Here is a 24,635-nt window from a genome sequence, read left to right as displayed (position 1 = left end):
ATTGGACTTATACATATGAGTTATACAAACGTTCTTAAACAGAATAACAAATATGCCAGAAAGAAATTAAAAATGGCCGACATGCATTAAAAGAAAGAGAATTTTACATACTTGGGAGCAAATGTTGATAGTGAAGGTGGAGCTGTAAAAGATTGATAAAAGCAAATATGGTACTTTCAGAAGAATCATGAAAATCATCTGAATACTTGTATTATAATAAAACCAAATAAAGATCTCCTATAGCACTGTAGCTTATATTATATGGACTAGAGACATGGAAACGGAGAATGAAACAGGAAGCTAAATTAAGTAGCTGTTGAACAAAGTGTTTATGTAAAACATAAACAATTTTTAGCCCAAATGCATAACAATTGATAAATTATAATAAACATACAGAGTAAAAAATAGGTATTATCAGTGAAATAAAAGGATCCCAGGGGAGATTCTGAGGGTAGTTTTGGATTAAAGAAGAAAAAAGAAAATAAGGAGGCCTAAACTAATTAGCAAAGAAAGACAGAAAAAGGAAAAAAAAAGGATGGCTAGTTAGGAGAGCAAAGCACAAGAATTAGTTGCAAAAGACAGGATTAACTGGAGATGACGGATTTCGGTCTTATATTCAACGAAGAAGAGAGGTTGGTAAGTAAATAAGTACATATAACTAAACTCACTTAAGAGGGTGCATTCAATGAAATAAAAGAAAGACAGAAAGATAAATTAGTTAATGGTGTACTTAAATAATTTATGAGTATCAAAATAATATTCTACTTCATTTTAAAATAATTGTACACAAATATTTCTTTATTACTTTCCAAGGTTTAGCTTTAGCTAAGTAAACGGCTCATACAAGAAACCTGTTACTGCTATTAAGAATGATCAGCGATTAAAAATTTAATGTTTATTGTTTTAAGCAATATTGCGAAGATAATACTTTCTAAGAGATTCTGTCGGAACATAATTTTCTGTATAGAGATTCTGTCGTGAACGTAGAATTAAATATTACCTAAAAGAATTAAATATTGACTCAAAAAGTTCGTGTAGGCGTAATGGTGCGAATTAAAAGAGATAAAGAGCATTTTTTCATTTTTATTCAAGTAATTAAATGATTCGGATAATCTAAAATAATATCGTGAACTCTTTTACGTTTCAATTGATATTTTCTATTCTCTCTCTCTCTCTCTCTCTCTCTCACACACACACACACACACACACACACACACACACACACACACACACACACACACACACACACACACACACACACACACACACACACACACGTAATCAATTTGTGTCTGGTGCATCACAGAGGATTAGGATATTTATAAATATATTATTTCCCTTGCACTTACTCTTTAAGATTCCATTCTTTCTATCTTCCATACTTTTGTTTTTTTCTGTTTCAAACTTACACGAAATTTTAACAGAAGAATATGAAAAAATGAACAGAAAGAATAGGAATCAAGAGATTCCAGGAAAGCTTAATGAAATCTAAACTAAATAATCATCAGCCTTCATAGAAATGATTTATCTGTGAATTTCGTAATTTGTTTCAAGAATTATTATCACTAAAAAAAATACTCTCTTCGAAATTTACATATTATCAGTAGTGACAGAGACTAAATTTCCACATTTTCCACAAATTCTTATACATGTACACGTTATCGAATTAAACCTCAGAATTATTTCTTTTCAGACAAAAAGAAAAGTATCCATGATATTCATCAAATATCTTTTCTAGAAAATACTTTATTTTATATTAATGCATTTCTGTAATTAGATATTATAATTTTTAACAGACTCTGATTTCTGAGATTCTCTTAAAGTCAATAAATTTCTTCCTTCAAAAATATGGTAACAAAAGAACAAATTAAAAGATGTCTGGAAATGTTCTTTTTTTTATTTACTTTTCCATAATTGTTATCATCTGATCATATTACAAGGAATCGGTAAGATTTCATAATCATCTCCTGATACTTTCATGACATTAAGGTCCAAAACTGGCCAAGTATTCTTTACTTCCGAAATTAGCCTGTTTATAGGATGGAAAACTCGAGTTGCTGTTGATGAACATTTCGATTTACACAAGTTTTTTTAAAGTGGTTTTGCGATTAAAAAAATAGATGAAAAATAGCGCCAACTACATAAGATAGTTGAAGAGGTTGAAATTTTCTAGTGCTATTCAATTTTAATCGATGATCAGAAGATCAAAGACATTCATCAACGTACGTGCTTTCTATTAACAAAAAAAACATCTATGGGGCAAGAAATAAAAACCACAAACCTCTTAAGTCTCTCATTATTTGTGTAATTATACTAATGAAGATTCTCTCTGAATAGTACACTTTGGCAATGTATTACGGTCTGTTCAAAATTTGAAATAAGCGGTTTGTGCTGAACAGCAACAGATCTGTTGGCAATGCACTACAGAGAAGAAAAGAAATGCTATGTTGACTACTGTACCTCACCACTTTTTTATTCTTTACAAAATAGCATTTCGTCAGATTTCTTTTTATTATCAAGGCGCATAGAAAAATTTGAAAAGATCACAGATTTGATAACATAGAGATCCATTGAATGAAATTCAACAGAGACACATTTGGAAATTTCCGAAAATGTACTTCAATAAAGGTTTTGTCAATTTCGAATATAAACAGAAATGATGGACGCAAGTGTGTTGGACCGAATGGGAGATGGGAAGCTCTTTAAAAGAGACTAAACCCCGAATCTTAAGTCTCTTATTATTTGTGTAATTATACCAATGAAGATTCTCTCTGAATAGAACACTTTGGCAATGTATTACGGTCTGTTCAAAATATGAAAAAAGCGGTTCGTGCTGAACAGTAAGCCATTTGATATCTTCCTCTTTTCTTTTGTACTATATTAGATAATATGGGGATGAAAACACAATTCTCTACTCCCATTAGGAATCGTGAGCTCCCACTCATTGCTCCCACTATTATGTTCGTGAGTGGAAATACGCTAACAAAAAGCACAAACATTATCAAAGTTCGTGTTGTCGTGTAGATACCATTATTTTTTATTAAATAATTTAAGGAAATTACAACGTCAACTAGGATATACATTAAAATAAATTTTAATATACTTCAATATTTCGGCAACATCACGTTGCCATTTTCAAGAAACTTAAGAACAAGACACGTGCACGACAGAGTGAGGAAGAATCAGGACGCTATTATTTCTCCGAAAGTCCTGATGGTGCCCCCTAGCGGGCAATGTTGGTATTCTTGGGCGATTGGACCTGATTTGGGAAACCTACATCAGGTCTTCTGATGTAGGTTTCCCAAATTTGAGGCAGTCTCATGCAGCCAAATCTGTTGAGGTTTGGATTGTTTCTTAGGGCTGAAGCTGATTCCATGAAAAGCCTTTCATATTTGTATTTGCTACGGTGTATTATCGTGGCTTTCTTCCACCGTATTCTATGGCAGGTATCCAGCGCATGGCCAGCAAGACCAGAGTGGCTGTATCGGTGAAACCGGATGTAGTCCTTGTGTTCTGAAATTCTGATATTTGCTGTCCTGCCTGTTTGGCCAAAGTAAGGCAGCTTACAGCTGCAAGGGACCTGGTATACACCAGGTAGGTCTGGGGGGGGGGGGGAGGTTGGTCTTTAGTAGAGCGGATAAGGAATACCAATTTTTTATATGGTCTGTAACAAGAAGTTAAGTCATGTGTTTTAGGATTCTTAAATTCTTTCTCTGCTGCAGTGCACATCTCGTGCACTGCAGCGGAGAAAGAATTTAAAAAAGTACGAGATCGACACATCAAAAAATTTGATGTGTCGGATCAAATTTAATTTAGTATGAAACCCGAAGCACTCGACGCCCTCGCACGTGGCCACAACTTCGCCATTGCGCCCAGAAGAATACCTGCTGAAGATATTATGATACGAATTGAACGCGGGATACGACACCTTCCAAACCACGTCGCCAACGATATTAGACTGGATGTGGCTTGTGTTCTGACCAAAGCTAAACCACCAAAAGCCGACATGCCCAATAAGGAAATTAAGTCTCTACCAGAATTAAAGAAAAACAAGAAAATAATAATTACTAAAGCTGATGAAGGGAACGCCACAGTATTGCTTAACCAAAGGGATTACACAGGTAAGCTAAAAGCTCTATTGTTAGATCGGGCTACTTACATCCCTATCAAGTACAATCCCACCAACTCACAAATTATAAAATTCCACAGGCTCCTTAAGAAGGTCACTTCTTGGCCTGTGGCAATCACTAACAAATTAAAACCATTTAACTCCATACCCCCCCCCCGTATTTATGGACTCCCAAAAATACATAAGGAAAATGTGCCATTACGTCCCATAGTGGATGGCATTGATTCCCCCACACACAAACTAGTTAAACAATTGGCCAAAGCTCTCTCACACTATACTGGCAACACACCTTCACACATAAAAAAAAAACTCAGCCCACTTCAAAGCCAGCATAGAAAACCTTACACTCAAACACACTGACATAATGGTCAGTTTTGATGCCTCCTCCTTATTCACAAATGTCCCACTCAAAGAATCCTTAGAGCTAATCCAAGCTAAATTTCCTCCCGATATTACAGCCCTATTTCAGTTCACAATAAACTCCGGCTATTTTGTTTGGCAAGGAAAATTCTACAAACAAATAGAGGGGATGGACATGGGTTCTCCGCTCTCCCCACCCTTGGCCAACTTTTATATGGGGACTTTTGAAGAGAAAGCCTTAAACTCTGCCCCACAAAAACCCACCATTTGGCTTCGCTATGTTGATGATGTGTTCGCTATTTGGCCACGTGGCTCCGATTCACTCCTCTCCTTCCTAACACACTTAAACAACCACCACCCCATAATCAAATTCACCCTGGAAGAAGAAAAAAAACAACTGCCTTCCTTACTTAGACACACTAGTCAAACCCCAGCCTGATGAAATCTTGGTTTCCTCAGTCTATAGAAAACCCACCTATACAGGCAGATATATTCACCAATAATCCCACCACCCCTCCTCGCAACAATAATGTTGCGAGGAGGGGTGGTGGGATTATTGGTGGAGTCATTAAGACACTACACAACAGGGCTAAACTTATCTGTTCAAATGATAATGCCCTAACCACAGAACTAAACCACATTCTCAATACTTTCTCAGTCAATGACCATCCCCCAACAAAAAAAACCCAAAAAATATTGAAACCAGTAAACCCCAACCCCCCTCCCCCCTCACAACAAGGATTACTCTAAATCCATCACCATACCCTATATCCGAGGCACCTCGGAAAAAATTACAAACTCCTAAAAAAACATGACTTAACTTCTTGTTACAGACATATAAAAAATTGGCATCCCTTATCCGCTCTACTAAAGACCAACCTCACTCCCCCCCTAGACCTACCTGGTGTATACCATGTCCCTTGCAGCTGTAAGCTGTCCTACTTTGGCCAAACAGGCAGGACAGCAAATATCAGAATTTCAGGACACAAGGACTACATCCGGTTTCACCGATACAGCCACTCTGGTCTTGCTGGCCATGCGCTGAATACCTGCCATAGAATATGGTGGAAGAAAGCCACGATAATACACCGTAGCAAATACAAATATGAAAGGCTTTTCATGGAATCAGCTTCAGCCCTAAGAAACAATCCAAACCTCAACAAATTTGGCTGCATGAGACTGCCTCAAATTTGGGAGCCTACATCAGAAGACCTTCAGCCCAATCACCCAAGAATTCCAATATTTCCCACTAGGGGGAACTTCTCCGGAAGTCCTGATTTCCCATGAGGACTTTCGGAGAAATAATAGCGTCCTGCTTCTTCCTCACTTACTGTTTGTTGTGCCTGCGTGCACGTGTCTTGTTCTTAAGTTTCTTGAAAATGGCACATTTTCAAGAAATATTGAAGTATATTAAAATTTATTTTAATGTATATCCTAGTTGACATTGTAATTTCCTTAAATTATTTAGTAAAAAAATGCATAGCCACCGTCTAAGCCTTTCCACGAGAGATACCATTATAGTGCTCGGAAGTTTCCTCGTTTTGTCTAAAATAGTTCAAAAGTACTTATTGGATGTTATAATTCGATGTTGAGCACATACTACTATCACAATGCATTATTTCGTTCTTATTATTCTTATTCATTCATGTAGATCTGTTGGCAATGCACTACAGAGCAGAAAAGAAATGCTATGTTGACTACTGTACCTCACCACTTTTTTATTCTTTGCAAACGAACTTTCACTTGTGACAGCACGATTAGCTCTACAATAAAGTGTTTAATTACAAAAGTAAAAGATTTTCGCTGCTATCCAGCATGTGTGTGGCTCATGTTCCTTGCATGGCCCGAGTTCACTCAGTCCACAAGAATGCAAGGCTGATGCAGCACGTTAGGTTCTGAAGAGAGCAAGGAAAAACTGCATGATGAACTTTGAAAACTACATCACGTGGTTCAGTTTTCAATCCACATTCTATGATGCAATATTTCTTCTTTCTTCCAAGGTGAAAATATTTTTTACAGAAGCCACTTTTTGTTAAGGAAAAGATTTCAAGAACACACTAAGACTAACCTCATTATTTTATAATTTACAATGGATGTATATATTTAATATACTATAATTTATAATGATTACTTTTATAATAATTATTAAAATAATACAAAGTAACACGCTAAAGTAGTTTTTTGGTCACAAAGAAACTATTTAACTTTCGATTATTAAATCCCTGCTTTGAAAGCATATAATATTGATATATAGATGAATATCCGAAAGAGCCACCATTTCCTAAGGAGTATCATGAAAAAAAAATTTGATTGTGGTGTAAATATATGCTTATGCCAATATTCATTTGCCTTAACAATAAAATGGGAAATAATTTTACCTTTATGTACTACATTAAAAAAAAGTAGATTTTGAAATGGTTCGATATTTATATGCCAGGATTAGAAAAAACTTGAAACAGGTTTCGAATTTGAATAATGTTATAATGATAAATTGCAATCAAGATATTCAAAATTAAAGGAGTCGGTTAACTGCCGGCCTGGTTGGCCGAGTGGTTAGCGTATCCGCTCTCCAGCCAAAAGACTGCGGGTTCGAATCCCGCCGTGGCATGGATGTTTGTGATTATTTGTGGAAATACTAGTGATGAGCGGTAGATGGCGTTGGTGGATTTGAGTGGTGGATACAGAATTGTAAAGTAGGTGCCCTCCCTTGATGAGTCTTTGGACTCCCTGAAGGTGTCAAGTATTAATAATAACTAAGCTCTTCACTAATGCTAAAATATGAAAATAACTATTTGTTGAATGGACTACAAAAAATGATTCGGGATATCGGTTTTTATATTTCGGATATCATTAAAAGCAAAATAATATCTTCTAAAAGACTTTGACTGTTTACAATGGAGAATAATTGAGAGTTAATTGATTTCCAGATGTTATCCTAGGCTGCCGTATTAGGCTTTATGGCAGTAAGTAAAATATGAAAAGGAAATAATAAAACAAAACCGGGGGGGGGGGGAATCAAGTAGAAGAAAAACTGACAGAAAGGAATAGGGGAGTATGAAAAGGATTGTGAGTTTCTGCCATCGCACTTCAGTGAATTTTCTTCATCTATACGTAGAACGCAGTTCAGATCATCCACAGCTGTGATTTGTGCCAGATATTTTTGCATGCATTTCATACTCTATGGACACGAAAGAACTGCTGCGTAGAAACCAAGCAATATTCGAATTTGATTTGCTTGATGGAGAGTTCGCCGTGCTTGGAAAGGAGTTACGAATTACTTTACAAACTCTTCAACCCAGATTAACGTGTTTGGGTATGGCAGCAGTCTGACAGATTATTTTCAACAGTTCCTCGTTCCCTTTGTTAAGTGTTGTGGCAGTGGTATTATGGTGTGCAGGTGCTCACCTAATTTAGACTACAACTCCTTGTCATAATTCTGCAAAAAATGAACAAAGAATGTAGCGATGACATTCTGGACAATACCGAATTACCAATCCTATGACAGTTCTTGTGAAATGATCGATATGAGTATTAACACAATAATGCACCTTGCTATATGTACGTCAAAGCTGTTGGAGATGACGGTATAAAGGTTAGATTGCCAGCTGAGAGAAGATCGCAATGCGAATTCAACACAACTCCTTTGGGAAAAGTAAGAATGTCGGTTGCGGCGAGAGAACGAATCTAATATGATTATAAGAAATGACTGTAATCTAAACATTTAAGTGTCTGGATAAGTTTTGAACCTTAGTGTCGTTTCATTTTGAGTAACTTCCTCATGACAAAATTTCCTAGCATTTCTTTCTGTAAAACAAATAGATAAAATAAAAAAAAAGTGCTAAAACTGTAAACTAACGTATTTTATTAATAAATTAAATGTTCATCTTTATTTAAAATTTTATCTACTGGTGTCAAATGATGCTTCACTTCATGCTATTCAATTACATGAATTTTAATTCCATCCGAATTAATGCTATTTTTTTTTCGAGGTAGAATTTCTTCGTGGGTATAATGAAGAAACCGAATTTCCGTTATAATTGAAAGAAAGGCTGTAATAATTGACCCCCCCCACACACACACTCCTGGAATATCTATGCTCGAACAGGCGAGTCTTAAAATATCCTTTAGAATCTACTTTACACTCCGTATGGTTAGGATTACCAGAATAACAATCCACGAAAACTTTGGAGCTTAACGCATGTTTTTACCGTGTCATATTTTTAGAGGATATCTATGAAGCTAAGAAGAAGAAGAAGAAGCCTGCTTTTAAGGAGGCTTTCCCCTAATCTTGTTGGCCTCGTTCAGAAGAATGGGATAAACAAAAGACTTCTCATTCTTAATGGAAAACTCAAGCCTGTTTTCATTTTAAGAACAATGAATTGAGAAGCTCATAACTCGAATAAAAAATCATGAGTTCGAACGTGTAAAATTGTGCAATCGTGATATTGTTTTCGTAACCTGTTTAAAATGGCGTGGGGACCTTTGATCTAAAACATATTTTCATTAAGTATTAACAAACAGTGTATAGTCGGTTATTAAAATTGGAAATCTCTAAGGTGCAATACATCGATAACATTATTTCCTGACTGTTATTTTAAAGTTAAACTATAATCTTATACTTTCACTCAGTTAAATGCACGCCAAAAATGTTTTCACAGTATTACAGAAACGTTATAAAGTAAGAAGGTTATCTGCATACTTGACACATCAGAGAAAATAACTAAGGCTATCATTTTTTCAAAAATATGGAAGTTAGCATCCAGTCTTGACATTTACTTCGGATTTAGGGCATCGTTAAAGAGATCTGCTTTCTGTAATCTTCGAGTGTTACTTTGGATGATAACTACTGGGAAGAGGAGAATAAGAAAAGAAGCCTTGAATGATGATCTTAATGACTATCCTCTGAATTGATCCCAAATATGGTTTTACGATTAATTTCCAATGTAAAAAAACGACTTTGTTTACTTTATTATTTGTGAAATGACTTTGGCGCAAGTTTAAAATACCGTAGTTACCGTTTTCTGAATTACACATTAAATTTTTTCCTTCGGGAATGAAATTAAAACATCTGTCTGCTCCGTTTCGCAATTCATCTCAAACTAACTCATCTGCTTCTGAAGCAATCTGTGCTGTTCTACCAGATCGATACTTCACATAATTACCCGTTTCAGCCTTCCACTCCGCAGTGTTATTGCCTTCTTGTACAGCTGATTTACGGCCAACTAATCTACTCCAGCTTATGATCATTTCACCTTTAAACTCGATTAACACCATCCTCCGAAAGTTGTAACGGACCATTCCGAAAAACCACTTTTACGGTAATTCTATACATTAACTGTTAATGGTATGCAAATTCTGATCGTTCTCATTTATATGAAGGGGTGCCCGATAAGTTTGCCTTCGCCAGCCAGAGATCAATACACTCATTTCCAAACTTAATGGTTGACTACTTTACAAATTTTCCACGTGAGAAAACTACGACTTTTATTTCCCTGTCTTGGTTTACTTAAAATGGAGCATTTCAAACTTCGTCATCTGTTCCAACTGACGTCAGTTAATAATGTTTTGCATATATTGCGCTGTTCTAGTAGTGTAAGACCAGTTAGTTAATGTGCAGTCTTAACTGCAATGATTGCTGTAATGCAGATTAAAGGGAATAATTTAAAGTTTATATGAAGGGGTTTAATCCACATTCATGATTTATTCGATCCACCGGTTGTAAAGGTTCACGGATTGTAAAAGATACCATTGTTATCAATGGGTAGTTGATGTTGAATTTATTGCCAATACAATATCAAAACTGGTACATTTTCCCTCGTAAAGTACAATATTGATCGAACTGAAAAGTGAGAAAATTTTCAGATGGCAGTTTTCTAGAAAAAAAATTACTTTAAGTTTTTATGTTTATGCATTAAAATCTTAATACCCACTGCAGTAAATTTATTTTACTGCAGCCAAGTATCTTTTAGATAAGTGGCACCCAATCGAAATGAAGAAGAGAAAACGGGAAATATGGTTTGACCAGCATTTTCTGGCAGAAAACCACTCCTTTCCCCTTTAAACAACAGAAGATTGTATATTGCTTTTAAGAAGGTTGTCTTTAATAACTGTTTACACATATTTTCTTCAACATAAAAGTATTTATCGTATTTAATACGCATATTTCATGATGAACATTCATTAGCATCATGCATGTTTAGTGAATTAGCAATATTAGAGAGAGAGAGAGAGACGATGGTGGCAGATGCATGAAATGCTTCTTGAAACTATTAGCTTGGTTTCGGATTTAGTTCCTGAATGGTTTTATTCGGTTGCCTTTTTCGTGTAATGGAAAGAAACATAGGCTTCATGATGCACGTGAAAGTCTGTAATAAATGTTTGGGTGAATTTTGCGTTACCTCTGAAGTAAAGTTTTTTCGTAAAAGAAAATCTATCTTTTTGTTATTTGTATTGAATAAAATAAGGAATTGAATCAAATGAGTTAAAAAGAAAATGAAATGCGACATCGTTGTCGCATCTCATTTTATTTAAATACGAATCATATAAATAAAAATGGTAGCATAGAATAAAACAATATTTTATTCCCATATAATAAATCACTGGAATATGTACAGTCATTAAAATATCACGACATATTAGTTCAGGATGTTTAATATACTTCAGAACACTTTATTTAAAACCGGCAGTGAGAGAGAGAGAGAGAGAGAGAGAGATGGGGGGGGGGGAATAAGAAAGAAAGCAATGCAAGTTCTTGGTGAATTCGAAAATAGCTCTGGATAACTTACTGTACCACGAAATGACAATCGCAGAACTGCTGTGTTACATTAATGTATTTAGATAAAATTCAGTTTTCTTCTTACTAGTATATCGATCAATGTCTCATAACTGAGTCATCCTAGGTGAGAGTGAAGTTCTGTAAACGAGAACATTTGTCCTTACGAATTAAATGGATATTAATAAAAATTAATTTAATTTCCATTTGCTAGTGTATATACCATGCGTGGTACTACAGATAATTATGTGGTATACCTTAAATTTAAAATAAATTATTTAAAAAAGGATTTGAAAAGAAGCTGAAGATCGTTCTCTCTCTCTCTCTCTCCCTCTCTCTCCATCAACACACACACACACACACACACACACACACACACACACACACACACACACACACACACACACACACACACACACACACACAGTGGCGCACCCAGAGAGGGCCCCGGGGGCCCTGTCCCAAGGAAAAGGAAAAAAAAACACTCGAAAATTTTCAAAAAATCTTTTTCTAATTAAAATTAATTTTTTATTATGTTGTGTCGTGTCTTCCCTTTCTATACTACTTATGAATTAGCGATCACTGCAGATGCTCAGTTATAGGTCGCACGCGATGCGTAGTGTGTATTCTCAAATCGTCTACTCAACTTGTCCCCCTCCAAGATTAAATCCTAAGTGCGCAACAGTACACACACACACACACACACACACACACACACACATATATATATATATATATATATATATATATATATATATATGCTTAATTTATGCGAGTATAGTTATTACAAATCGTCAAAGGAGGGTCATCGATTATTATAAAAATAACCTCAGAAAATAATTATTTAATTTGATTTAAATATACGAATCACATAAATAAAAATAGTAGAATAGAATAAAACAATATTTTATTCCCATATAATAAATCACTGGAGTATGTACACGAACAAATTAGACGCAAAAATCAAATTAAGAACTTAGAACTAACATGTGCTTTGTTTACTGCAGCAATTGTCTATTTGATGGATTAGGAAGCGCCACAAAATGATGAAAGTTTGTTTTCACTTATAAGACTCTCTGAGCATCTTCTCTGTTTACTATAAACTATTATAAGAAGCTTTTTTTTTTTTCTTGGCAGTTCAATAATAAGACCTTTCTTTCGCTACTAGACACGAAGAGCTCCTTAAAGAGCCGATGTCTGACGAGACCGGATACTGGATGTACACAGTTACTATAGCAACGAACAGTTTAATTCGAAAAAGAAACGAAAAGAAAATAACTCGCCCTCCGGAATCTAAATGCAAGCTGTAGGCTGTATGGCGCCTGAATGACCGAGTTCTTGAAACAGTTCTTCATTTGCACACACACACACACACACACACACACACACACACACACACACACACACACACACACACACACACACACACACACACACACACACACACACACACACACACACACACACACACACACACACACACACACACACACACGTGATTTATGCTTCAATGAATACAGTAGTGCGAAAACTTAAAAATCATTATTCGCCACACAGATAGAAAATATGTTTTGTAAACAAGAAATTCTTCATTCTGTTTTCAGAATTTTGAAACGCATGACCTCGAAAATATGGATTGAAGAAATTAAAGTACATCAAGCAAAATGTAGTTTAAATATAATCTCCGAATTTAAAAACTTGACAGAAATAAATCAAGAATATCAGTAGTTTCCAGTCAGTGAGATTTTTCATTTTCGTCAATGAGATTTTTAGATTTTTTTCTTTGTTGTATATCGCCGAAATGATTTTTTCTTCATATATAACATTAAAGTGTATTTAAGTTAAATTACCATTACGATTTATTCTTGTTTGAGATTAGTACTTCAAGTTAACAAGCAAAAATATGTGCAAATTATTTTGATCAGGTATATTAATATTAACAAGAATAGATATCATTCAATGCAGGGTTGAGTATACTAAAATTTACTGCTATCGCCAAGACAAATTTTTCTCTGATCTAAAAAAAGGGGGAAAAATGCTTATCTGAGACATGAACCAACCTAATTCTTGAAGTTGTTAATGATGTCAAGTAGTCTGCTTAAAAAAAATCAAATGTACAGATTTGCACAACTATTTTTTTTAAATAAGTAACAGAATTCTGATAAATAATATATTCTCTATTCTATATTGTCAAAACAGCAAACTATTAATGGATATCGAGCAAGGGTTTCCATAAAAAGTCGAATTTTTATAGATAATATATTATCTTATCAAGTTTGTCATCATGCCGTTATCTTTGCTTACACCCGAAAAATACAAAACACGAAACGTGTTTTTTTCCTGATATGATAATAGTTAACCATCGATAATAATAATAATAATAATAATAATAATAATAATAATAATAATAATAATAATAATAATAATAATAATAAACTGTTACATTTCCAGAACAACAGATTTCATTGGTTTTTCATGCGGATTTACCAATGTTTGTTGACCTCGATGCACTGCTTCTTTTATCCTAACGGATGTTATTTCTGTTTCCACAATGTAATGCATTACATTGCAGAAATTGAACTCAAATCCTTTATTCCATGATGATTTTAGATAATACTGATTATAATCACTCAAACGTCGAACTTTCGGCGTTGGAAACACTGATTTCGCGCGCGCGCGCGTGTGTGTGTTACATCTGTTAAAGAATTACCAGTTAGATGATATCACACATACTCACAAAGCGTCCTTGAGTGATGTGAGACACGTGGGTTTTTTTTTTTTTTTTTTTTTTTTGTAACTCCTCGAGATAACAGAATAGCAGTATCGTTTCTTCTCCGCTTGAAAACAATCATTAATACACCTGCATGAAACTCACGCGAATAAAGAAAAATAAAAGACAATAATTCATATCTTGTATATTTGACAATAATAATACCCTTTGAACTGATTACTTTTTTTTATTGGCAGAAATCTGAAAATATGTTTCTCAATTTTTGAATTAAAAATGAAGATATGGGTTGGGTTGTTTTAAATTATGGCTAAAGCGGCAAGACTGAGGCTAGTGTGCAGTATAGTGCCTGTTAATGAACTGTGGGTATTTCTCACCTGTTTGATTGGAACAAAAATTTACCCAAGCGTCCTGTATGAAAACCTTTCCCCCACCGTATGAGACCCGTTAACTCATCTTTACTTAAAATACTAGAAAAACTGGAGAAAAAAAACATAGCCAGATAGATAAATAGAAGATATGTGTATACATATAGATATGAACAGTGGGTGTTAGAACCACTGTTTACAGAATTAAATCGGCTTTGTTAGAAAATGGACATGGAATATTCAGAATAATTGAGATTTAAAAAAACATTAAATTATGATACCAGAAAATACACACACAAATTTCATTTTTTTAGACATTTCAGATTTGAATAAACAAATAGTTTAATACTACTTCAAAATAAATCTGCATCGATATCTCATTCAGATACTTATCTGTTGCTACTATTTGGTATGCTATTGTATAAATTTTATTTCAGCAGACACAGTTCCTTCGTGATACAATTAATAACACGAAAGTATATGCTGGAATAATACGCGATCTTTGTTCTCTAACAAAAACAGAAAGCTATTGACTGATGCAGAGCTTCGTATTACAAACAGAAACAATTGCAGTATGTCAGACAACCATTCAGTCCTAATGGTATCGTTGGGCACGATACGTGCAGATGCTGTTCTTCGAGATTTGGCTAATCAGACTCTAGTACTTATTTTCCAACGCAGTCTGAATCATTGTGACATTGTTTAATACGACTGAAGAGAGAGAGAGAGAGAGAGAGAACAAAAAGATGAAGAGAGAATGGATTCGTCATTCTAAATAAATCGGAGAACAATAGGTGTGTTGACTCAAGAAAATGCGAAGGAGAGAAAAAAATAAAAGCACCTTTTTTTTTCTTTCCTTTCTTAAGTGGGGAATGCGTTTCTAAAGTCAGTTAGAAAGTAAACAGTGGTTAAATTGAATAGATTATCATAAAAGGTAATTACCGATTCGCGTGAAGAAGTAGTTTAACTTTAACTTATACTGAAGAATCTAGAGCTAAATAGGAAATTTCACTTTCAGGTTTATTATTATTATTTATTATTATTATTATTATGTATAAATTAATTCTTCTATGTTTCATTGTGAATATCAGACTTTAGTGTATACTTGATACATTCAAGAATTTTATATATATATCTCTGCTGTTCTTATTTTAATTTTGATTTTTATGACATATGCCTGTTTTCCGTCCTGGTTGGTTAAATTGATATTATCGCTTCTGTCCAACCAACAGCCCGTGTGTGTTTGAATTCTGCTGCAGGCTTAGTTGTTTGAAAATCTTTTTTTTTTTAAATTGGAATGAGTGGATATAGTCTACACTCTCTAACTCCCTCCACTCTCTCACCAGGCTGTGGCTTCACATCCCACTGGAGCATATATATTTGCGAAGGTCATAAGATGAGAGATGATTTTTTTTTTCTTTTATTTATTTATTTATTTATTCGCATGGCATCAAGCATGGTCCGGAATAAAACCACCACTATGCTTAATGGAAGCCTATTGGTTGAAAACGTGTTGTATTTAGTCTCTGGAGTAGGGTTTCCTCCTGATGATCCAAGTCTGCTGGTGTAAGCAGTAAGAATTATTTAATCATGCTTCATAGCATAGAATAAAACACAATTTACAATTGTATATTAGAGCTGTAAATCTACCTCATGTGTGGGTCTCTGAGGGATCGAGAGCAAGTTATGAAACCATGCAGAGGAGAAATTTCATTATAAATTTAGTGGAGTCCCTTGCATATAATTCAACTCTTGTTGTGACACATGATGAAGCTTTTTAAAGTCTTTCTTTCTCTCTCTCTCTCTCTCTCTCTCTCTGTGTGTGTGTGTGTGTGTGTGTGTGTGTGTGTGTGTGTGTGTGTGTGTGTGTGTGTGTGTGTGTGTGTGTGTGTGTGTGTGTGTGTGTGTGTGTGTGTGTGTGTGTGTGTGTGTGTGTGTGTGTGTGTGTGTGTGTGTGTGTGTGTGTGTGTGTGTGTGTGTGTGAGAGAGAGAGAGAGAGAGAAGTCATTAAAATTAAAACAACAATCAGTAAATCAGTAATCACACTGTTGACCACCAGGCATCTAAGTTTGCACCTTCGTATTTTCAAATTAAATTTTGGATTAAATAACTGATATTATTTCAGTTGCTGAATCCCAATTTTTGTCTTTCCCAGAAATCGCCAACTGGAATACAAATTTAATAGCTGTAGCTGTTTGAAACGTAATAAACGGTGTAGTTGATTATCTGTAGCAGATAAAAAGAAAGTTGTTTCATTATCAGTGAAAGAATGGAGAATAAATAAACGTATTCCAAAAATGAAGCAAACAGAGCATTCAAAAAAATTTTTTTTTTAATTTACTATTTAGCCACATACACGGTCCTTGTGTAACGCAGATGTTTTAATTTAGCGGCACGATAACATCATGTATCGTCCATGAATTTTAATCAAAATCTCGGGAAACTCAAGAAACGAAATGGGCACAACACTAATAAGCAAATAGAAAACAGAATTTTCGCTTCGTTTAAATAAAGAAAGTAAAGAAAGAAAATAACTATAAACATAAAAAATCAGCAACAAAGATCTGTTTTTGTTCGAAGTGGATAAAAATACGACTGTTGTTTCCTGTTATTTCGAAGAATAGGAAGATACTCCAAGTTAATACGCAGACCATTTACAATTCAAAACAAGGAAACTCACTTCAGATTCACATAGCACAACAAACTCTTCATTCATGTTGACAGGGAACAGGGCGAGGAATAAAAGTGAAAAGCTCTTTCCAGAACCGAGCAGAAACAAATTTGAGCGGTGATCCGCTCACTGTTTTGACAACTACTAGTGGTTGGAGCAATGAACATAGCTTTTGAAATCCCAACCTCTCAAAGAAATATTCGTTCCGCATTTCTCAATAGTTTAATGCTTCACGCGTAGATGTTAAGCCAACAAACAAACTTTCAAAGACCATTTCCGGGCTTGGAAAAAACGTTATATAACTTTTAAGATTCATTCGTTGTACTTCCGAAAGAGCTGGTCATAGGACAGACTCGGTTTTCATCTGTTTCACTAATTAATTAAAACTGTTAAATAAGATAATGAACCAAATAGCAAATATGATTCTCAGAAGCTGTTTATCCTCATTAAAGTTTGGAGAGAATTAATTTATGGCTGAATCTATGGATGTTCTGAATAAATTTCATTCTCATTATTCTCTAGACTGTTTATTTTCAGCAAATATGTTTTGTTTATTTGAAATGATCTTTCAGCAATGCATTGTCTAAGTTAGTCAAGCGAATAGGATTTGGAGTTCGCTAGCGATAAAATGAAAACTTCCAACATTTCAAATATATATGATTTCTGAATTATGTTTTCGTCTATGCAATATTTTAGAAAAATGTTTGCCATTGTAACTGGTAAACTCTCTCTCTAGCATAACACATCAGATTATCAGCGTGTAGCATGTTTTCTTAAAATATGACTTTACTGAAGCATCAGATTATGGACTTTACACTCTTAACTATCAAATTGCATTGTGCTACATTATGCTATCGTATCGCTGAATTTAATCATCTTCATTGTCCTTGTTACCCAGACGGTTTTATTATCAGTGGTAAAATTCGCCTGTTTCTTATCTTTATCATTTTTTCCGTGCTATTTGCTTATTTATTTACTACCATTATGTGCATTTATATCCAAAATGTATTTTTGATTAATCCAATATACAATCCTTTGAGTATTACCCAGACACGTCTGTTTTTCCTTCTTGCTGTTATGTGGGAGGATTTAAATAAGGAATACTCAAACAGAAAGCGGATGACGTCAATATCGTGTGATAAGTGCAACGAATACGAAGAAATGGTTGAAGTAGTCTTTTTTTTTTTTTTAGTACTATTACCAAATGGTAGAAAGGACTAAACCGGATGTTATTACTATCCTAAAGATAGAAGATATTGCCGAGGAGATGATTTCTATCGCAAGGGTTAATTTATTTGTCAAATCTCGTTTTTTTTTTTTTTCCTTACAGCTTTTTCTGTGATATGTATTTATGAAAACACAGGTATCAGGTTAGTGAAATTAGGAATGGTCAATTCTCAACTTGTCTAACGTCACATATTGCTAATAACTGAATGGGATTGGAAAAGTTTCCTTAGTGTTTTATTCCGTCACGCCATAGAAATGCGGTTTATGGAAAATGTAATCCTATGCGAACACAACAAAGCTTTTTCAACCCATTCTAGCATCAGATGCGACTGAGATTGTTTTTATGTTGCTTTTAATACTTAGATATTACACTTTAAGCACGTGTCGAGTAGAAGCTTTTAATCTATTTTGATTTAGTTCTTGGTATTTTTTTTATCATTTAACAGTTTTTTTTATCTAACTGTTGATCATAAGAGCGAATCGTCTTCATCTACATCAGATAAGATTTAACGATTCTTCCAAAAGGTAACTATCTGAATTGCAGTTCAGAAGAGATTGGTGACGGTCCTTATCACAGTTAATCATCGCCAAAAAATATTTATCCACCACCCTAACAGTTTCAGAAAATAATGTTAGATAAAAGTATACAAGATGAAATATCTGAGAGATGCAAATGCACATATGTACAACATCTTCATGAATATCAATCATTAACGATATTTCGTTCCCCAAAGGAAGTAGGTGGTACTGTTATCTTTTACTTTTTTGGGGGGAATCGGTAGCAGATGTTCTTCACCTTTCATCGTCGCCCACAATTACGAGTAAGTTCGTTTTTGGAATGTACCAGAGGGAAGATGATATTACACATCCTCTAGGTGAGCCTGTGTGTGTGTGTGTGTGTGTGTGTGTGTGTGTGTGTGTGTGTGTGTGTGTGTGTGTGTGTGTGTGTGTGTGTGTGTGTGTGTGTGTGTGTGTGTGTGTGTGTGTGTGTGTGCGCGTGCGCACGCGTGCGTGTGTGTGTGTTGTCGTAGAGTTGATTCCTTCAAAGTTTCATTCAGTTTAAAAAAATCCTGGATACCCCGCTATACATATCGATTGACTGAAATGGTGAAATACAAATCAATACAAAACACTTATACATTTATTATACAATACATTTTACAATACTTATGCAATACATATATATATATATATATATATAAACCCTAACCTATATACTTAGTTTAATGAAAATTACTACAAGGCTACATAGCACACCTAAAACAAATTACTTTCTATTTGCCTTTTTTTTTTATAAGAAGAAGGAATCAAAATCGCAGTGTGCTTTCCTAATCATATTTGGAAAGCCTATTGCCGACCAAAAACACTATTGACTAATCAAATCAGCCTTTCAATGTTTTCAGGTAAAATTTTTCTTTCTTCTCCTTTTCTTTCTGTTCTTGTCAAGCACATTCTATTGAATGTTGTTTTTTTTTGAGGTTTTACTAAAATACAGAAATCCTATTAATTCTGGATACCAGAAACCTACTCTGGAGAAGATAGAATTCTATCGATGGTTATAAAAACCTGTGTTGAGGAGATGAATTCTTTTCAAGTTATTCCTATGACAGATAATCCTTTGGAAATAGTGACGCCATTGAGTAGCATTAGGATAATTTTCTTTAAAATCGTGTGACTGTACTGAGTGAGAGGAGGTTGATCCAGAGATGCTGTAAGACGTTCTCGAAGAAAGGGTTCAATTTGACTTCTATTCCTCCTGTGAGATAGTCCTGTCCTGTCCTAGCAAGACAGGACAGGAAGTACAGCGTTTTTATCTGTCCCATAGAGATGTTCTAACATATATATCAGCACCCTCATCGCTAATCCTCTATAATCCTCTTTAGGATGCTACACGATATGATTTCTGATTGCTGCTGTTGTTATCTTGATTCTCTTCCATCAAGACGTGTTGAGTACTTCTTCACTCTTCTCTTAATAAAGTCTTTCTTGAAAGATCTTGAAGGCTGTTGATCTTAGCAGCTTTCTTAATATTAGTGATCCAGCTTATCCTTGGCCGGCCTCTTGTCCGTTTGGTGGTTTTTCCGTCCCTGTAGGGAGATGTAAGGTCTGAGCTATATCTTCTGCAGATGATTGTTCCATTCATAGCAATGGAACAATCCCGTACTGGGGTTGCTGCCAACCTTAGAAGAGACAACTTATTGTAGTAGGTAACTCAGTTGCATAAGGTACTCAATTTCCCTCACAAGGAAGAGTCCTACTCCTTCACTTATGACATGTTTCAGACCAGTTAGGCGTGCAAGAAACGCAATCTGACTTCGGGAACCCAAAATGTTTTATCTCTAAAGCAGGGAACCTAGATTATTTAACTTTAGCCTACCAATAACACGAAACTTACGATAGATTTTCGATTTTTCGGGGGTTGTATTTATTTCCTTTCATCATTACACACTTTTTTACGCTTGAGAGAGAGAAAGAAAGAAAGAAAGAGAGAGAGAGAGAGAGAGAGAGAGAGAGAGAGAGAGAGAGAGAGAGAGAGAGCACAACAGACGATTGCCGCCATCTCGTAGTCCTAAACCCTGACACACATGGTTCACTATCAGTGAAGGTTAGACAGGGATTTACTGTTTACCTGTCTTCAAAAATTAATTAGGGCTAAAGTATCTCTGTCTACTCCTTTGAGAAATACAAGGCTTTAGAGGATTTATTTTATTGATTTTTAAACTGAACACAGGAGTGTCTCGATTTTATTGTTTCTGTTTCGAAAGCAGATATATTTTGCGATAATTATATAAAGGTAGGATAGCAGAGTATGATACACGATGTCATGTATACTTATCCCTTAGATTAAAGTGATAATTATGGATGAAACTAGGAGCTGTACACCTTAATCCATCACTGATTAAAAATAAATAAACAATTAATTATGATGGTAATACTGTTATTTATGACCACACGAACTATAGGAGAGAATAAACGACTACTATTTGGGGTTTTTTTTTTGGTCAAATTTATTTTAAAACAAAGTTATACCAATTAGTTTCACCAACTGTGGCTGCTGGCTTCATCAGGGTAAAAGATGTATAAAAATAGTAAGAACACTTAAATGCTAAAAAATGTTAACACTAAAACCATAAAATAAACCGAATACAATTGTATTTTTTATAAAAGCAGAAGAACGCGTACATCACACGCATAGCGTGTGTATGATCTGCAGGAACGATTTGTAGTTGGCGGCAAAATTCAGTTCTGACATGCTGAAAGATCAAACAAGGGTCTTCCAGATCTCCTGCAGAATCAGTCCTGGGTTTCTATTAAGGTTTTGTTCTGAGCGGAGAACAGTTGTGGCTTCTTTTATAATTCGGGAGCGGAAGTCCTCCTCTAAGTAGGGCATTGAGCTTTTATCTCATTCTATAATGTGATTAGTCCTAGCAAAATGAAAGACTAACTCCGATTTGTCTTCTCTATTATTATTGACGTCTCCTATGTGCTCGTTCTTCCTGATTTCAAAACTTCTTGAAGTCTGGCCAATATAGTTCAAGCCGCACGAGCAAGGTATGCTGTAAACTCCGGCATATTTAAAAAATGGATGACTGTCTTTTGAGATCATGAAAATTGGCGAATGGTCTGTGCAGGTTTAAAAGCTATTCGTATACCATGTGGCGTGAGGAGTCTGGCAATCTTATTAGAAATTGTCCCTACAAATGGAATCCCAATGGCAGTTTAACATCTAACGTTTTCCTATGGAACAAAACTATTTATCAGCAATTAACAGGTCTTGCAATGGGAAGCCCTCTTTCACCAACCTGTGCGGATCTCTTTATGGAAAAATTTGAAAGTATAATTTTATCTCAACTAGACCCTAAACCCACAGTTTGGGAGATACGTTGATGATATTTTTATTGTTTGAAAAAATACGGAAAAGGACTTGCTCGATTTTCTAAGAAAGATTAACTCTTTGCATCAAAAAATTAAATTCACTCTAGAGCTTGAGAAAGATAACCAATTACCATTTCTGGACATTTTAATCGAGAAATCAATAGATGGATGTATCAACCTTACAGTTTATCGCAAACCCACGAATACAGGTAGATACACTTCACTTCTTCACACCATATTTCTCAGAAACTCAGCATTGTACACATGCTAAAAAAATAGAGCCTCTCTCATTACGACAGATGATAAAGACTTCCAAGCTGAACTTTCCCGGATATCAAATGACCTTACAAAGAATGGTTATCCTAAGAAATTGATTCACAAGGTACTTTTCCGTGACCCCCCCCCCCCACAAAGACAACCTGAAGATATACATTATAATTCTACCATTGGGATTCTGTTTGTAGGGACAATTTCTAATAAGATTGCCACTCCTCAAGCCACATGGTATACGAGTAGCTTTTAAACCTGCACAGACCATTCGCCAATTTTTGCGATCTCAAAAGACAGTCATCCATTTTTTAAATATGACGGAGTTTACAACATACCTTGGTCGTGAGGCTTGAACTATATTGGCCAGACTTCGAGAAGTTTTGAAATCAGGAAGAACGAGCACATAGGAGACGTCAATAATAATAGAGAAGACAAATCGGGATTAACCTTTCATTTTGCTAGGACTAATCACATTATAGAATGGGATAAAAGCTCAATGCCCTACTTAAAGGAGGACTTCCGCTCCCGAATTATAAAAGAAGCCACAACTGTTCTCCGCTCAGAACAAAACCTTAATAGAAACCAGGACTGATTCTGCCCGAGATCTGGAAGACCCTTTTTAGATCTTTCAACATTTCAGAACTGAATTTTGCCGCCAACTACAAATCGTTCCTACACAACTACTAGCAGATCATACACACGCTATGCGTGTGATGTACGCGTTCTTCTGCTTTTATAAAAAATACAATTGTGTTCGGTTTATTTTATGGTTTTAGTGTTAACATTTTTTAGCATTTAAGTGTTCTTACTATTTTTATACATCTTTTACCCTGATGAAGCCAGCAGCCACAGTTGGTGAAACTAGTTGCTATAACTTTGTTTTAAAATAAATTTGACCAAAAAAAAAAAAAAAAAAAAACCCAAATAGTAATCATTTATTCTCTCCTATAAACAATTAATTCGTCAAAGATTGCCGCCATTTTGTAATTCGGTAATGCTTTGCTTGAGAGAGCTTCTGAGTAAAGGAGACAATTTTTAAATGCTTTCTTTTTCTTTCTTTAATTTTGAGCACATGAGGTGCGACTGTAGTCAATCTCTCGTTTGGAGGAGATTCTACTTCTTTATGATTCTATGCTCATTTTGTTCAGTATAATTTTTTTTTAAATTTTTCCATTTCAAATAGTAAAAGCTTTCGAGGGTCACAATGAGTACCACACACTTTCGTTTCTATTTCTACCCAACAATAGCTACCACATAACTATCGATCATTCTTAACTTTTAATGGCTCGAAACTTTTGAAGAACACAATGCCCCATAAATTTAGAAACTGGAAAGAATGTTAACTGCTCCGACAATAATATGGATCTGAATGCAATAAAAAAAAAACTCTCTCCATTCTCTTTTCATGTTCACGACTGCATGAAACATTAAATATTTTATTAATTGCAGATTCTTTTACTTTCTACATAGCTGCTTAATTCATTACATCGCTCTTAAATAAGTTGAATAAGTCGTAACTTTAAGTAAGTTGTTAAACATTTGAGTACGATTGGCATCCACACAGTATTTGGTTGAAAGTATTAAATACAGTGTTAGGAATCTCCTTGATTTGGATTAGTCTCGCCAGCAGCTGGTGTGTTTTTCTTGTAACCTCAAGATCTCTAATGATGTGATTAGTTTACGAAACAAAGATTTTTGTTTTACGATAAAAGCAAATGTGAAATGCATTAACCATCTTAATTAATGAAGCGAATCTTCCCATCGAATTACTTACCTCGGATATTTAATCTGATTAAGTTGCACCATCGTAATGTATTCGTGCAGGTGCAACATAATCTGATTAAATATCTCAAGTAACTAAATCGATGTGACTATTCGCTTCGTTAATTAAGATTGTTTATACATTTACTATAAATGATCGTAAAACTGAAGTATCAGTTAGGAAAATTAATTACATTACAAGGAATCTTGCAGTCTGTAAAATAAGAAAAACAAACCAATCGCTAATATCATATTGCAGTTAATATATGAAATTATATTTTAATATCAATTCTAAATATTAGGCGAAAAGCAGAAACAGTTTGTCATACTAAATGATCGCGAACAAATTTTTATTTTATGGCTTTGAGTATTTGATCATTATTCCGTGCAACATAATAATAATATATAACATCGGCCTTATTAACCATAATTTGAAACGTACTCTCTCTTGGTGTAGCAATATCGTCTGTACT

General features: G+C 34.8%; 2 protein-coding genes across 3 annotated transcripts in view; one reads left to right on the top strand and one right to left on the bottom strand.

Annotated features, from left to right (window-relative positions):
• The window catches only part of LOC150109142 (BTB/POZ domain-containing protein 6-A-like), a 36,355-nt gene extending 22,457 nt beyond the window's left edge, over positions 1-13,898 (bottom strand). Inside the window, exon 1 of one of the 2 annotated variants that reach the window (XM_090411739.1) lies at positions 13,705-13,898. The gene's annotated coding sequence lies outside the window, so the exon portion shown is untranslated. The remainder of the gene's footprint in view (positions 1-13,704) is intronic. The other variant, XM_090411731.1, reaches the window with a different exon arrangement.
• The window catches only part of LOC150109141 (uncharacterized), a 39,480-nt gene that overhangs the window by 2,600 nt on the left and 12,245 nt on the right, over positions 1-24,635 (top strand). The gene's annotated exons all lie outside the window — the stretch shown is intronic.

This window comes from Typopeltis vanoorti, chromosome 2, assembly GCF_054136105.1.
Source record: "Typopeltis vanoorti isolate ZY-2024b chromosome 2, IOZ_Tvanoo_1.0, whole genome shotgun sequence".
NCBI lineage: Eukaryota > Metazoa > Arthropoda > Arachnida > Uropygi > Thelyphonidae > Typopeltis > Typopeltis vanoorti.
The sequence above is the reverse complement of the archived record's forward strand: the minus strand, read 5'-3'. Positions and strand labels throughout refer to the sequence as shown.